Genomic DNA, 13,835 nt, shown 5'->3' with positions numbered 1-13,835 from the left:
TTTAAGTCCGGCGTAAAAAACGCCGGACTTAATAAATGTCCCCCTTAGTCTTATGTACTGTATGGAGTGCTCCTTATACTGTGTAATGCACTATATTCTCTGTTATATATATTTTCTTTTATATTGTGTCCTGTATTGTGCTCATTATTGTGCACCTTCCACATTGTATATGAAGCAAATTTCAGACATTGATAGACGATCAGCCGTCTGTGGAAAATATATGTGATCTCCCTGCTGGCGGTATAGAGATGACGGAAGCCGCCTCTGCTCCTGTCCCTGTATTACAGACTGAGCGCCCCCTAATACAGGTTATGCCCTGGCGATTGACTTCACCATAAGGTTGGAGGACCACAGGTTGTCACCACTACTTCTATATGTTCTGCTTTAGTTGCCCCATCCCATCCATGCTGGTTCCTGTAGGTAAAGTAAAGCCCCTATCACAGTACAGGGATAATACACACAGTGATGTCACAGTACAGGGATAATACACAGTGATGTCACAGTACAGGGATAATACACACAGTGATGTCACAGTACAGGGATAATTCACACAGTGATGTCACAGTACAGGGATAATACACACAGTGATGTCACAGTACAGGGATAATACACACAGTGATGTCACAGTACAGGGATAATAATACACACAGTGATGTCACAGTACAGGGATAATACACACAGTGATGTCACAGTACAGGGATAATACACAGTGATGTCACAGTACAGGGATAATACACACAGTGATGTCACAGTACAGGGATAATACACACAGTGATGTCACAGTACAGAGATAATACACACAGTGATGTCACAGTACAGGGATAATACACACAGTGATGTCACAGTACAGGGATAATACACACAGTGATGTCACAGTACAGGGATAATACACACAGTGATGTTACAGTACAGGGATAATACACATAGTGATGTCACATTACAGGGATACTACACACAGTGATGTCACAGTACAAGGATAGTACACAGTGATGTCACAGTACAGGGATAATATACACAGTGATGTCACAGTACAGGGATAATACACAGTGATGTCACAGTACAGGGATAATACACACAGTGATGTCACAGTACAGGGATAATACACACAGTGATGTCACAGTACAGGGATAATACACAGTGATGTCACAGTACAGGGATAATACACACAGTGATGTCACAGTACAGGGATAATTCACACAGTGATGTCACAGTACAGGGATAATACACACAGTGATGTCACAGTACAGGGATAATACACACAGTGATGTCACAGTACAGGGATAATAATACACACAGTGATGTCACAGTACAGGGATAATACACACAGTGATGTCACAGTACAGGGATAATACACAGTGATGTCACAGTACAGGGATAATACACACAGTGATGTCACAGTACAGGGATAATTCACACAGTGATGTCACAGTACAGAGATAATACACACAGTGATGTCACAGTACAGGGATAATACACACAGTGATGTCACAGTACAGGGATAATACACACAGTGATGTCACAGTACAGGGATAATACACACAGTGATGTTACAGTACAGGGATAATACACACAGTGATGTCACAGTACAGGGATAATACACACAGTGATGTCACAGTACAGGGATAATAATACACACAGTGATGTCACAGTACAGGGATAATACACACAGTGATGTCACAGTACAAGGATAGTACACAGTGATGTCACAGTACAGGGATAATACACACAGTGATGTCACAGTACAGGGATAATACACACAGTGATGTCACAGTACAGGGATAGTACACACAGTGATGTCACAGTACAGGGATAGTACACAGTGATGTCATAGCTCAGGAATAATTCAGTAGGATGATGATGCACACAGCATGCAGAGATCTATTCTGTCTTCCAAATCCGGTGTCATCTCTCATTGGGAATGGGCCCAGCTGACAGGGTAGTTACAGCCATGAGCAGATTGTTACCAAAGTTACCGCTCTCAGCCAGTGATTTGGGTTACCACACGTTCTCCATGACAGGACACAAATCAGGAAGGGGATGTCATCAGAATCTCTCAGCGTAGAAATAAGGACAATTACATCGGCCATGTTTCACTTTTATGGCCAGAGATGTCTGGCAGCGTCTCACCTTCCATGGGAAGATCTGGGATGATTCATTCAGTCTAAAGGAATGTAAGTGATGGCTGATTCCTCTAGCAGACCCCGTCGGTGTGATTTAGATTATTGGAAACATCAGTGTTATACTAGGTGATTATATGGGGAGATTGATCCTTCCCTTTCCTTAGTGTTCATTGCTCTCAGTGTCCCCAGACAGACATTTCTCTTACTGACTATAGCTGTGCAAAGATCTATGCCCACCCCTGTGACAGAGCAAGCAAAGTCAAGTGCCAGCACCAGGCATAGTGGTGTCATCAACATGCAAGGAGTATAGACAGGACAAGGGTCTTACGTCGCATATTACACATTATATACATCTGTAATTTAATGAATTTAGTGCAGGTAATATATGTTTACATTGAACTCTTTGGAGATCGCTAAAAATTTAACATTTACATATACATGCATCATGAATTCAGCTTACACTGCTCTGTATTGCTGTATTATGTCCTCCATGCTGCTATTGCTGCTTCCAAGGGTTTGCTATAGAGAAATGGAGGAAGCAGGACCCCCTTGTAATAGTTCATAACAGCTTACACTACTTGGTACTGCTCTATAATGTCCTTTATATGACTGCCGCCTCCAAGGGTCTGCTATAGGGAAATGGAGAAAACAGGAGATCTTCTCTTCTGCGTGTGCATAGTATGGGAGGCACACTATCATTTACTCTGCAAGACTGCTGCCACCTCTGTCCTTTGTCAGGAATTGTCCAGAGTAGGAGAGGTTTTCTATGTGGATTTGCTGCTGCTCTGGACAGTTTCTGACTTGGACCGAGGTGGCTGCAGAGAGAACTGTGACATAATGGAAAATATACACCACTTCCTGCATAATATACAGCAAATGATAAGTAATAGAAGACTTGAGATATTTAAATAGAAGTAATTTACAAATCTTGAAAACTTTCTGACACCAGTTGATTTGAAAAAGAAAAGACGTCTCCAGAAAACCTTTCCTCCAGCAGCATGGAGGACATAATAAAGCAGTGCCAAGTAGTGTAAGTTGTGAATCCTGCATTGTTGTGAGATAATACTCATTGTTCACTCATTCACAGCTCCTGTAGTCTCTTTGTCTTTTTCCTCACCCCTCCCCTTTCCATAGACTTCTATTGACAGCTGAAACCTGACACCTCAGTGAGCTGCTAGTCCATCTCATAAGGCAAGATGGAATAGCAGCTCACTGAGGAGTCAGGTTTTAGCTGTCAATAGAAGTATATGGAAAGGGGAGGGGTGAGGAAAGAGACAAAGAGACTACAGGAGCTGTGAATGAGTGAGTATTTTCTCACAACAATGCAGGATTCACAGCTTACACTACTTGGCACTGCTCTATAATGTCCTCCATGCTGCTGTTGCTCCCAAGAGAAATGGGGGGGGCAGGATCCCCTCTTCTATGTGTGTGCAGTGTACGGGAGACAACATAGAGGTTAGGCTCCACCCACTACCTGAGTGAGTGAACATAGATCTGGGGAAAACTGGTGAAAAATGGCCGCACGATTTTGCTGTGACGCTCACACCCATGTGCAAGAAGCCTAAAGCTTAAGACAGTGTATATACTCTATAAAAATACCATGATGGGAATTGTAGTTCTGCAGCAGCTGGAGGGCCGCCGATTCCCCACCCCTGATATACAGCATCCACTAGTGCAGAAAGGGTTACACGACAACAGGGGATTGGTTGCCATGAGCCACGACACAATCGGATTCTGATTAAAAAGGTTTTCTTTGTCTAACGTCTAAATCCATAAAGAGAGCGATTCCTTATTGATGGCAGAGCGCCCGGAGGAAAGTCAGAGGACGTATTCCAATGTATTTATATATCCTAATGATGCTATTATCAATCTTATTTATTAAAACAGCGGCCGTGTCTTGTAATACAACGTGATGGTTGCCTTCTGATGGACCATGACACTTCTGCCGTTATTGGCTTTTTATGCAGGGAGCCGCACTTTAGGCGAAAGGATCCTGGATAAATATTTCATGCGACTAAAATGAAAATTGTCTATATAAATGGAGGTATTGTGAGCGGGTATACGGCTCCTCTATTGTAATGCAATATTCTGTTAATTAATGGTATGTCGAGGATAACTACTGCGTATGTTACGTGATATGCTTAAAGGGGATGTCCACTTACGGCCATTGCTGTTTTGTTAAACCAACAATGATCTACAATCATGGCCAAAAGTTTTGAGAATGACACAAATATCATATTTTCACATGATCTGCTGCCCTCTGGTTTTTATGTCTGTTTGTCAGATGTTTTTATCACATACAGAAATATAATTGCAATCATATTATGAGTAATAAAAGCTTATACTGACAGATAGAATGAGTTAATGCAGCAAGTCAATATTTGCAGTGTTGACCCTTCTTTTTCAGGACCTCTGCAATTTTCCCCGGCTGCTCTCAATCAACTTCTGGACCAAATCCTGACTGATAGCCGTCCATTCTTGCACAATCAATGCTTGCATTTTGTCAGAATTTGTTGGTTTTTGTTTGTCCACCCGTCTCTTGATGATTGACCACAAGTTCTCAATGGGATTAAGATCTGGGGAGTTTCCAGGCCATGGACCCAAAATCTCTATGTTTAGTTAACTGAACCATTCAGTTATCACCTTTGCTTTATGGCAAGGTGCTCCATCATGCTGGAAAAGGCATTGTTGAGCGCCAAACTGCTCTTGGACGGTTGGGAGAAGTTGCTCTTGGAGGACATTCTGGTACCATTCTTTATTCATGGCTGTGTTTTTAGTTAAGACTGTGAGAGAGCCGATTCCCTTGGCTGAGAAGTAACCCCACACATGAATGGTTTCAGGATGCTTTACAGTTGGCATGAGACAAGACTGGTGGTAGTGCTCACCTTGTCTTCTCCGAATAAGCTGTTTTCCAGATGTCCCAAACAATCGGAAAGGAGATTCATCAGAGAAAACGACTTTACCCCAGTCCTCAGCAGTCCACTCCCTGTACCTTTTTGCAGAATATCAGTCTGTCCCTGATGTTTTTTCTGGAGAGAAGTGGCTTCTTTGCCGCCCTCCTTCAGACCAGGCCTTGCTCCAAAAGTCTCCGCCTCACAGTGTGTGCAGATGCACTCACACCTGCCTGCTGCCCTTCCTGAGCAAGCTCTGCACTGCTGGTAGCCCGATCCCGCAGCTGAAACACTTTTAAGAGACGGTCCTGGTGCTTGCTGGTCTTTCTTGGGCGCCCTGGAGCCTTTTTGGCAACAATGGAACCTCTCTCCTTAAAGTTCTTGTTGATGCGATAGATTGTTGACTGAGGTGCAATCTTTCTAGCTGCAATACTCTTCCCTGTTAGGCCATTCTTGTGCAGTGCAATGATGACTGCACGTGTTTCTTTAGAGATAACTATGGTTAACAGAAGAGAAACAATGATGCCAAGCACCAGCCTCCTTTTAAAGTGTCCAGTGTTGTCATTCTTACCTAATCATGACAGATTGATCTTCAGCCCTGTCCTCATCAACACCCAAACCTGTGTTAATGGAGCAATCACTGAAACAATGTTAGCTGGTTCTTTTAAGGCAGGGCTCCAATGATGTTGAAATGTGTTTTGGGGGATAAAGTTCATTTTCTAGGCAAATATTGACTTTGCAAGTAATTGCTGTTAAGCTGATCACTCTTTATAACATTCTGGAGTATATGCAAATTGCCTTTTTAAAAACTGAAGCAGTAGACTTTGTAAAAATTAATATTTGTATCATTCTAAAAACTTTTGGCCATGACTGTACTGATCACAGAAACCTCCCGCGATTAGTTGTACTGGCAGCAAGGGTTTTGTTTCCCTACAGCACTCCCGGTGGTGAAACAAAGAATTACATAGAGCATGAAGTTAACTAGAAATGACTGCAGTACTTGGAGAGTGATAAAGAAGACTTGGGAGTCTTGGCATAAGTGCTCCTTGAGCATTGATGTACTGAATCTGAATATGGAGCTTTTAGCTGTGAAACGTGTTATGCTGTTATAATTCTTGCAACTTTATGTCTCCTTCTTCAAGAAGTGTTTGCACCAAGATTGTTTCTCGCTCTCCAATCTCTGCAGTTGTTCAGATTGTGATGTCTAGCTGTGCACAAGGACATCCTGACATGGCGGTGTCCTCCCATAAGCTTTTCTCCAGAGCGAAAAATAAAATGGTTTCAAATCAACTGGTTTCAGAAAAGTTATATAGATTTGTAAATTACTTCTATTACAAAAATCTCAAATCTTTCAGTACTTATCAGCTACTATATGTCCTGCACCTCTGGCACCTCTGTCCGTGACAGGAACTGTCCAAAGCAGGAGAGGTTTTCTATGGGGATTTCCTACTGCTCTGGACAGTTCCTGTCACGGACAGAGGTGGCAGCAGAGAGCACTGTGTCAGACTGAAAAGAAAACACCACTTTCTGCATGACATGCAGCAGCTGATAAGTACTGGAAGACTTTAGATTTTTAAATAGAAGTAATTTACACTGTGTGATACCAGTGAATTTAAAAACTAATTTTTTTTGTCCGACGTACTCTTTCAACAGCTGATTTTTCCCCTTGTGTTCAAATTAATGGACGATTTTCTATTGACAATAATGGACCATTTTTGTAGAAAATCTGCAGCGCAAAACACTGTTTTATGCCTAAAAAAGGACAGTTTTACTGTGTGTGAACATAGCGTAAGGGTGCCTTTTCACATACTGTATCGCTGCGTATTTATCGCACAAAACTCGCATGAAACTCGCACGAAAGTAGCTGCGTTTTTTGTGGTGTTAAACTCTCCTGTGAAAATCATGTGCAAATCAAAACTCGCATGTAAAAATCGCACCAAACGCGCATCAAAATCGCAACAAACATGCAGCGAGAATACACATACATTGACTTTATAGCAATCAGTATCACTGTGGATTTATGTGCGATTGCTGTGTTCAGTAATTTAAATGAAATCTGCTGCGGATCCGGTAAGTGTGAACGTACTGTACCCTAAAAATGTTTATCCGCTGGTAAAAAGATTTACTGATTACTATACGATGAGAAGGGACATGGCTACCTCACTGATATGCCCACACTGACTCTCAACCTGTTTGTGGTGGCTTGTTGCTAGGGAAACACTTCTTAGCAACAGCAGCATGCCCATAGCAACCTGTCTGTCTCAGTTAATTCATGTCAAGACATATTAGTACAGAGGACAGAGAAGGCCAAGAAGGTTTCACATTATGACCTCCTTTACCGCCATGTTAATTTTTGTCTTGTTACCATAGTACATATTGTCAGAACACCTTGACTATATCCACCATTTTACAGGGTGCCAATACATCGGTCTTTGTGCCCAGTTGACCTCAATTTGAGGATACGCCATATAGACAACTCACCTTCCAGACCTGAAAGCTGAAGGGGTATTATAAAGGGGTATTAGCTTGCCTTGTCTTGGTCCATGTGGTTGGACTCCTACTGACCGGTGTGTTAAAGGGGTTATCCAGCGCTACAAAAACATGGCCACTTTCCCCCCTACTGTTGTCTCCAGTTTGGGTGGGGTTTTGAAACTCAGTTCCATTGAAATAAATGGAGCTTAATTGCAAACTGCACCTGAACTGGAGACAACAGTAGGGGGAAAAGCGGCCATGTTTTTGTAGCGCTGGATAACCCCTTTAATCCCTATATTGTGGATGAGAGATAACTTTTGGAGATAGGAATACCCCTTTAAGAAGTAGAGGAAGTACTGTTGTCTCCAGATTGGGTGGGGTTTTGGAACTCAGTTCCATTGAAGTAAATGGAGCTTAATTGCAAACTGCACCTGAACTGGAGACAACAGTATGGGGAAAAGTGGCCATGTTTTTGTAGCGCTGGATAACAAGGAGTTTTAGTCTGGACAGAGGTGGCAGCAGAGAGCACTGTGTCAGACTGCAGAGAATACACCACTTTCTGCAGGACATACAGCAGCTGATAAATACTGGATAGGGATGAGCGTACCGGCCGAGGTTCGGGTTTGTATGAACCTCAACTATCGGCTTATGATCCCTGCTGTCTGCCCGCTCCGTGGAGAGGGTGGATACAGGACAGCCTGGAAAACTGGGATACAGCCATAGCCATAGGCTGTATCCAAGTTTTCTGGGCAGTCCTCAGGCTGTATCCACCCTCTTCATGGAGCGGGCAGACAGCGGGAATCATAAGCCGATAGTTCAGGTTCATACAAACCCGAACCTCGGCCTGTTCGCTCATCCCTAGTACTGGAAGACTTGAGATTTTTAGGTAGAAGTAAATTACTGATCTATATAACTTTCTGACACCAGTTGATTTAAAGGGGGGAAAAAACAACAACATTTCACTTCAGTACCCCTTTATAAGCGATTATTTAGACCAATCAGAAATCTATGTGCCTCCATTATCCACTGCCTGTAGTGTCCCGGTAATGAAGAGCTATGAGGATGTGATGACTGGAGAGATATCATAAGACCTGTGAGATAAATAAATCCCTCTTATATTGTAATCTCCATTATTTGGGAGAGACAGAGCAGCTCTTGCATTAATACTCGCTTGTTTACTGTAATGGTAGACGTGTCAGGATGATAGATGGCGGTACACTGGAATCTGAAATATAATACAGCGCTCCGCATCCTATCTGCCAATCCTTCCCTCTTCTTCTACTGTTAACACTTCTGTTATGGCACAAAAGTTCATCCTGTTTGCTTCAAGGTGATGGAGGATGAAGTTATGCCAAAATCTACTTAAAGTTTGATGGCGACAGCAGCTTTCCTTGTGACATTGCAATACCGCAGGCTGAAAGGAAGCAGGGAACTCATCAAAGGACACTCTGCTGGAAACAGATGGAAGTCTCTAATTCCACCATCTTGTGCTGGAAAATAACAAAAGGGATATAGGTAAGACTAACAAAGTCTACAGGTCATAAGAGCACAGCTTGTTCCTCTCATCGACGCATTTCGGCCTACGTCTCCTCCTTCCCTTTCTGCCTCTGCTTTTGCTGTTACTTTGCCTGCTTTTAGGGTGCCAGTATGTTCCCTCTCTGATTGTTAAAGGGAACCTGTCACCCCCGCCCTCCCGAGCACCATATACTTACCCCGAAGTCCTGGTCCTGGACCCGCTCCCGCCACCGCGATATTGCCGTCGGAAGCCCTGCGCGCGCTCATCAGAGATGTATTCCGACACTCATAGAGAATGACTGCTCCAGTCATTCTCTTTGGGCATCGGACTCATTTCTGATGAAGTGACGGAGCCTCGACTGCAGCTTTTCAGTAAGTGAGACACCTAGTGGCCAGATGTATTTCATATAAAAAATGGGCAAGATATTAAAGAGACTCTGTCAGTAGGATTATGCCATGCTATCTCAGGGTAGCATAAACTAGTGACAGAGAAGCTGAATAGAATGATGTATCACTTACATTGTTCTGTGCAGCTGGTCCAGAGATATCCTCCATGGGCAATAAGTAGTCCTCTCCATTATGTGCATGAGCCCAGTAGTCCTGGATATTCATGAGAAGCAGAAAACTCCGCCCACCAGCTGCTGTCATATGTCAATCAGCAGCTAGAGGGCGGGGGAAGGGGTGTGGCAGGAATCCTATTCTCTTGCATATTAGGAGAACGGCTAATCAGAATGATGAAAGTGAACCATCGATCTGATCAGCATTTCTGTCACTAGTTTATGCTCCCCTCATTAAAGGCGGCGTAAAACTAGTGACAGATTCCCTTTAAATGAAGTAAATGAAATAGGTGTAGTATACCAACTCCCCTGCTGATTTACTGGCAACAAAAGGGGCCATTTAAAGAACCAGTGCGTGCACCAAAAACTCTCCAATCAATCACCCATGTCTTTTTACCTGCTGGGCAAGTCACAAACCACACTCTGACATAACAACATGGTAGCCATCTTTAGCAAAGGATTTTTCTTTTCTAATGTCCCTACAAAACCTTGTAGACAGGGTATCTAGTGTTGACCTGAATTTTCTCTTTTCTAATCCAGTCACCATGTAATCCCTTCATGGAAAATGCTCCGATGCTTCAGTGTTATAATCTGCAAAACCAAGTACTAAAGATTTAAAGAATAAAAAAGTCTATTTCGGGCGCTTCTAATATTAACAGGAAGGGAAGAATTTACAGAACTAGCCCCGGGCCTAACTGCTGCCTACATATAGTTTAGTTAGTATTATATACTGCCTGTGCTTGGCTTACATTTTGCAGCCTATGTTGTTCTGCTGAAATGCTGTGAACTGTAGCAATGACAGCATTTAGAGGGGTACTCCAGAGAAATAAAATAGTTTCTAAATCAACTGGTGTCAGAAAGTTATACAGATTTGTAGTTTAACTGAAAACTTCTATTTAAAAATCTCCAGTCTTCCAGTACTTATCAGCTGATTTATGTCCTGCATGAAGTGGTGTAGTTTTTCCAGTCTGACAAACTGTTCTCTTCTGCCACCTTTGTCCCTGAGTGGTAGCAAATCCCCATAGAAAACCTCTACTGCTCTGGACAGTTGCTGACATGGACAGAGGTGGCAGCAGAGAGCACTGTGTCAGACTGGAAAGAATACACCACTTTGCAGGACATACAGCAGCTGATAAGTACTGGAAGACTGGAGATTTTAAATATATGTAATTTACAAATCTGTATAACTTTCTGGCATGATTTTGTTCCCCTCAGGAGTACCCCTTTAAATGGCCCACTGACCCGATCTGGTGGGTGATCTGTGCCTTATCGGTACTAGTCAATAACTTCAGTCAGGCTGTAGCAGCAGAGCCAGTTTGTAGTGGGAAGCGCCACTACAAAGTACAATTGGCCTGTAGATGGGGAGGAGGAAAAAACAAAAACACAAGAATAAAAATTGGCTGTGTGGTTAAGGGGTTAATACGTGTTCTTCTTCGTTTCTGGAGCGAGGGACCTTGAGCCAAAGTTAAAACAACAGCCGAGCTTTTAGTGTGTTCCCATTGTGTAGATAGTGTTACAGAGAGTCCTCGCGTTCTCTGATGGCGGGCCGCAATGTTGTTCCATTTCGCCTGCAATTCTATAGTCCCATTCCCCCGTCATCCGTTCTTTGTCTTTGAAACAGTTATGGGGCAGAGGTCAGGGATGTCCGCGGCGCACAATTATAAAGCAATCAGCTGAAGGTGTACGCCGTATACTTGTGTCTGTGCAGGCGGCATTATTCTGTTGTGTTGGGCACTGAATAAGTTCTTAGCACTCAAGCACAAAGGGATCTATTCAGGAGATAGGAGAGACACTTCCCTGGTTTCTGTCTTCGAGAAGACTCAAGGGCCATTTAGAAGTAATTCATATTCTAAGAAGGACGTACAATCCTGTAATTCTTCGATAATGCGTTCATCTGAATATAATTCCTGTCAGAATTCTGCTCCCATTGATAACATATCTTTTAAGGTCCATTTTTCTGATAGAAAAGCTCCAAACCCCCTGCACCCCTTCACACAGCCATAGAGGTATATGATACAATTCCTTCTTCCTGCAGCCACCACTAGCTGAAGATGTGCAGTATAACTCCATATGTATTAAGTTACTGGGAGTGCAAATCCCGTAAAAATATTTTACAAGATCACTTCCCTATATAAAGGGGCCTTCCACTTTGGACAACCTCTGCTTTATTAGAAGGGTCCCTTGATAATAAACTGCGATTAGCTGAAATCTGTGGGGGAGTATTTAGTTTCCCCTTCAGTGCCACCGCAGGGGAAGCTAAGTATTACAGGGTGTCCATTCATTTAAATGGGTTGTGTGTTAAACAGGACAGGTTCTCCATAGTGAAGGACGCTCTTTGTAAGTACTTTGCTAAAGGCCTTAGGGTGGTAGTACATGGGCCGATGGGGGCCCGATAATACCTGTAAATGAGCAGCGATCTGCTAGATCGTCGCACATTTACTGGGCCTATTACACGGCCCGATAATCGTTTAACAAGGGCTGCAGGGACATCGTTACCGATGTCCTTGCAGCCCTTGTTTAAACTACATACATTACCTATCCACGCTCCAGGGCTGCTTCTGCGTCCCGCGCGTTCTAGCTTCAGAGTGGCCTGTCAGCTGACAGGCCGCTCAGCCAATCACAGGCCGGGGCCGCAGTGGCCTGTGATTGGCCAGGCGGCCTGTCAGCCAGAGCGAGCAGGACGCAGGGAGAAGACCGCAGGAGCAGCCCTGGAGCCCTGGAGCGCCGGCCGCGCACCGCTATTACCCGAAAAAAGGTCAGAACCTATATCAACGATCAGCTGATGATCGTTGTCATCGGCTGATCAATGTATTTATTACATAGAGCAATAATCGGCCGAATCGGGACGATTTGGCCGATTATCGTTCCGTGTAATAGTACCCTTAGTCTATGGGCTTATAAACGTTCTAAACATACAGCCATATCATAGATCGGCACTCACTTAGAGAACAGACAAACTATCAGGTGGACGATTGACTCTTTATTGCCACCCTCTGCAGCCATCATTCATTGTCTTCTTTGGGATGACAAACAAAATAGGTTGGGGGGGATATGTCATAATCGTCTACAGTCAGTGCCTGTAACCCACTGGCATTACATGTGAAATTCCCATGCTTTACGTTACCCCAAGTGGCAGGTGAAGTCAATATAAGTCCTATAGATATTGTCATCAATTGCATGTAGGTCATTTCATTGCCTCCTTACACCCATAAAGAAATTGTTTCTGCTTGCAAAATAGTGAAGTCAGGGCGTCCATTTTTCTTCTGACAATTTACCTCCTGTTAATTGTAGCCGCAGGGCCGGAGTACTCAATCCCTGGTTCCCGGCTATGAAGAATGTGTTCTCCAGTATCGACCTCCCAGCGTAATGAATAACCCCGTGCAGCAGATCCTATTCAGCTATTGTGTAACTGAGGAGTGCACAGACAGCAGACCCGATGATGGATTCCACCTATTCCAGATCCGATAAGGAAGTTCACTTTAAATGTGATATATATGGTGCCGATCCCGGAGGTCATGAGGCCTCCAATATATCATTGACGAGTATTACAAGTGAATAGCCTGATTGTAGAGCCTGTGTGCCTACCTCCCTGTACTCACCATATGGCCATTACCTACACCCATCATCTCCTTCATCATAAACTCTCCTTCCCATCTTCAGAACTTCTCCCGTGCTGCACCAGTGATCTAGAATGTTTCCACCGACGCATGTAACAATTAAAGGTTTTATATTAAAAATCCCAAGACGATAACATAGAATATCATAGTCACAAGATAGGAGATGATTATGTGATTGCAAACCTGACTGATCATTTACTTATCCCCTAAGCCACACGTTTTACTCTCTGTAGGACTCAGGATCAGTACAGCAGGATAAGGGCCCTATTACACAGGATGATTATCGCACGGAAAATCGTTATATCGTTCAGATTTAAACAATAATCGTCCTGTGTAATTGCAGGCAACAATCGAAAAATCGTTCATGTGTCGTTAATCATTGATTTAGATCTGACCCTAAAATCATCGTTAATCATTCGCTAACCATTCAGTGTAATTGCACATTGATCATTCTTATGCTGGGATCAGAGTAAAGTTAAGTAAACGATCGTAGTACCGATCGGTATAACGATCAGAGCTAACGACTATCGTGTGGTATAATATGGTGAACGATTTCAGGTTAACTATCTCGTAACTATCTCGTAACAGTCTCGTTTGTGATCGTTTATCGTTAATCGGTAAAAATCGATTAGTCTAATAGGACCCTAAGTCATGTAATGTATG

The 13,835-nt window shown here is 43.2% G+C and overlaps 1 protein-coding gene and 1 long non-coding RNA gene across 2 annotated transcripts in view; both read left to right on the top strand.

The window, feature by feature from the left end:
• The window catches only part of RAB26 (RAB26, member RAS oncogene family), a 270,507-nt gene that overhangs the window by 194,086 nt on the left and 62,586 nt on the right, over positions 1–13,835 (top strand). The gene's annotated exons all lie outside the window — the stretch shown is intronic.
• On the top strand, positions 7,271–13,271 carry LOC138801330 (uncharacterized). The gene is made up of 3 exons (XR_011364603.1): positions 7,271–7,326; positions 8,814–8,998; positions 12,847–13,271. It is a non-coding gene; the product is annotated as an uncharacterized lncRNA (long non-coding RNA).

Source organism: Dendropsophus ebraccatus, chromosome 9, assembly GCF_027789765.1.
Source record: "Dendropsophus ebraccatus isolate aDenEbr1 chromosome 9, aDenEbr1.pat, whole genome shotgun sequence".
Classification (NCBI taxonomy): domain Eukaryota; kingdom Metazoa; phylum Chordata; class Amphibia; order Anura; family Hylidae; genus Dendropsophus; species Dendropsophus ebraccatus.
Note: the sequence above shows the minus strand (reverse complement) of the source record. Positions and strands in the feature narration are given on the sequence as shown.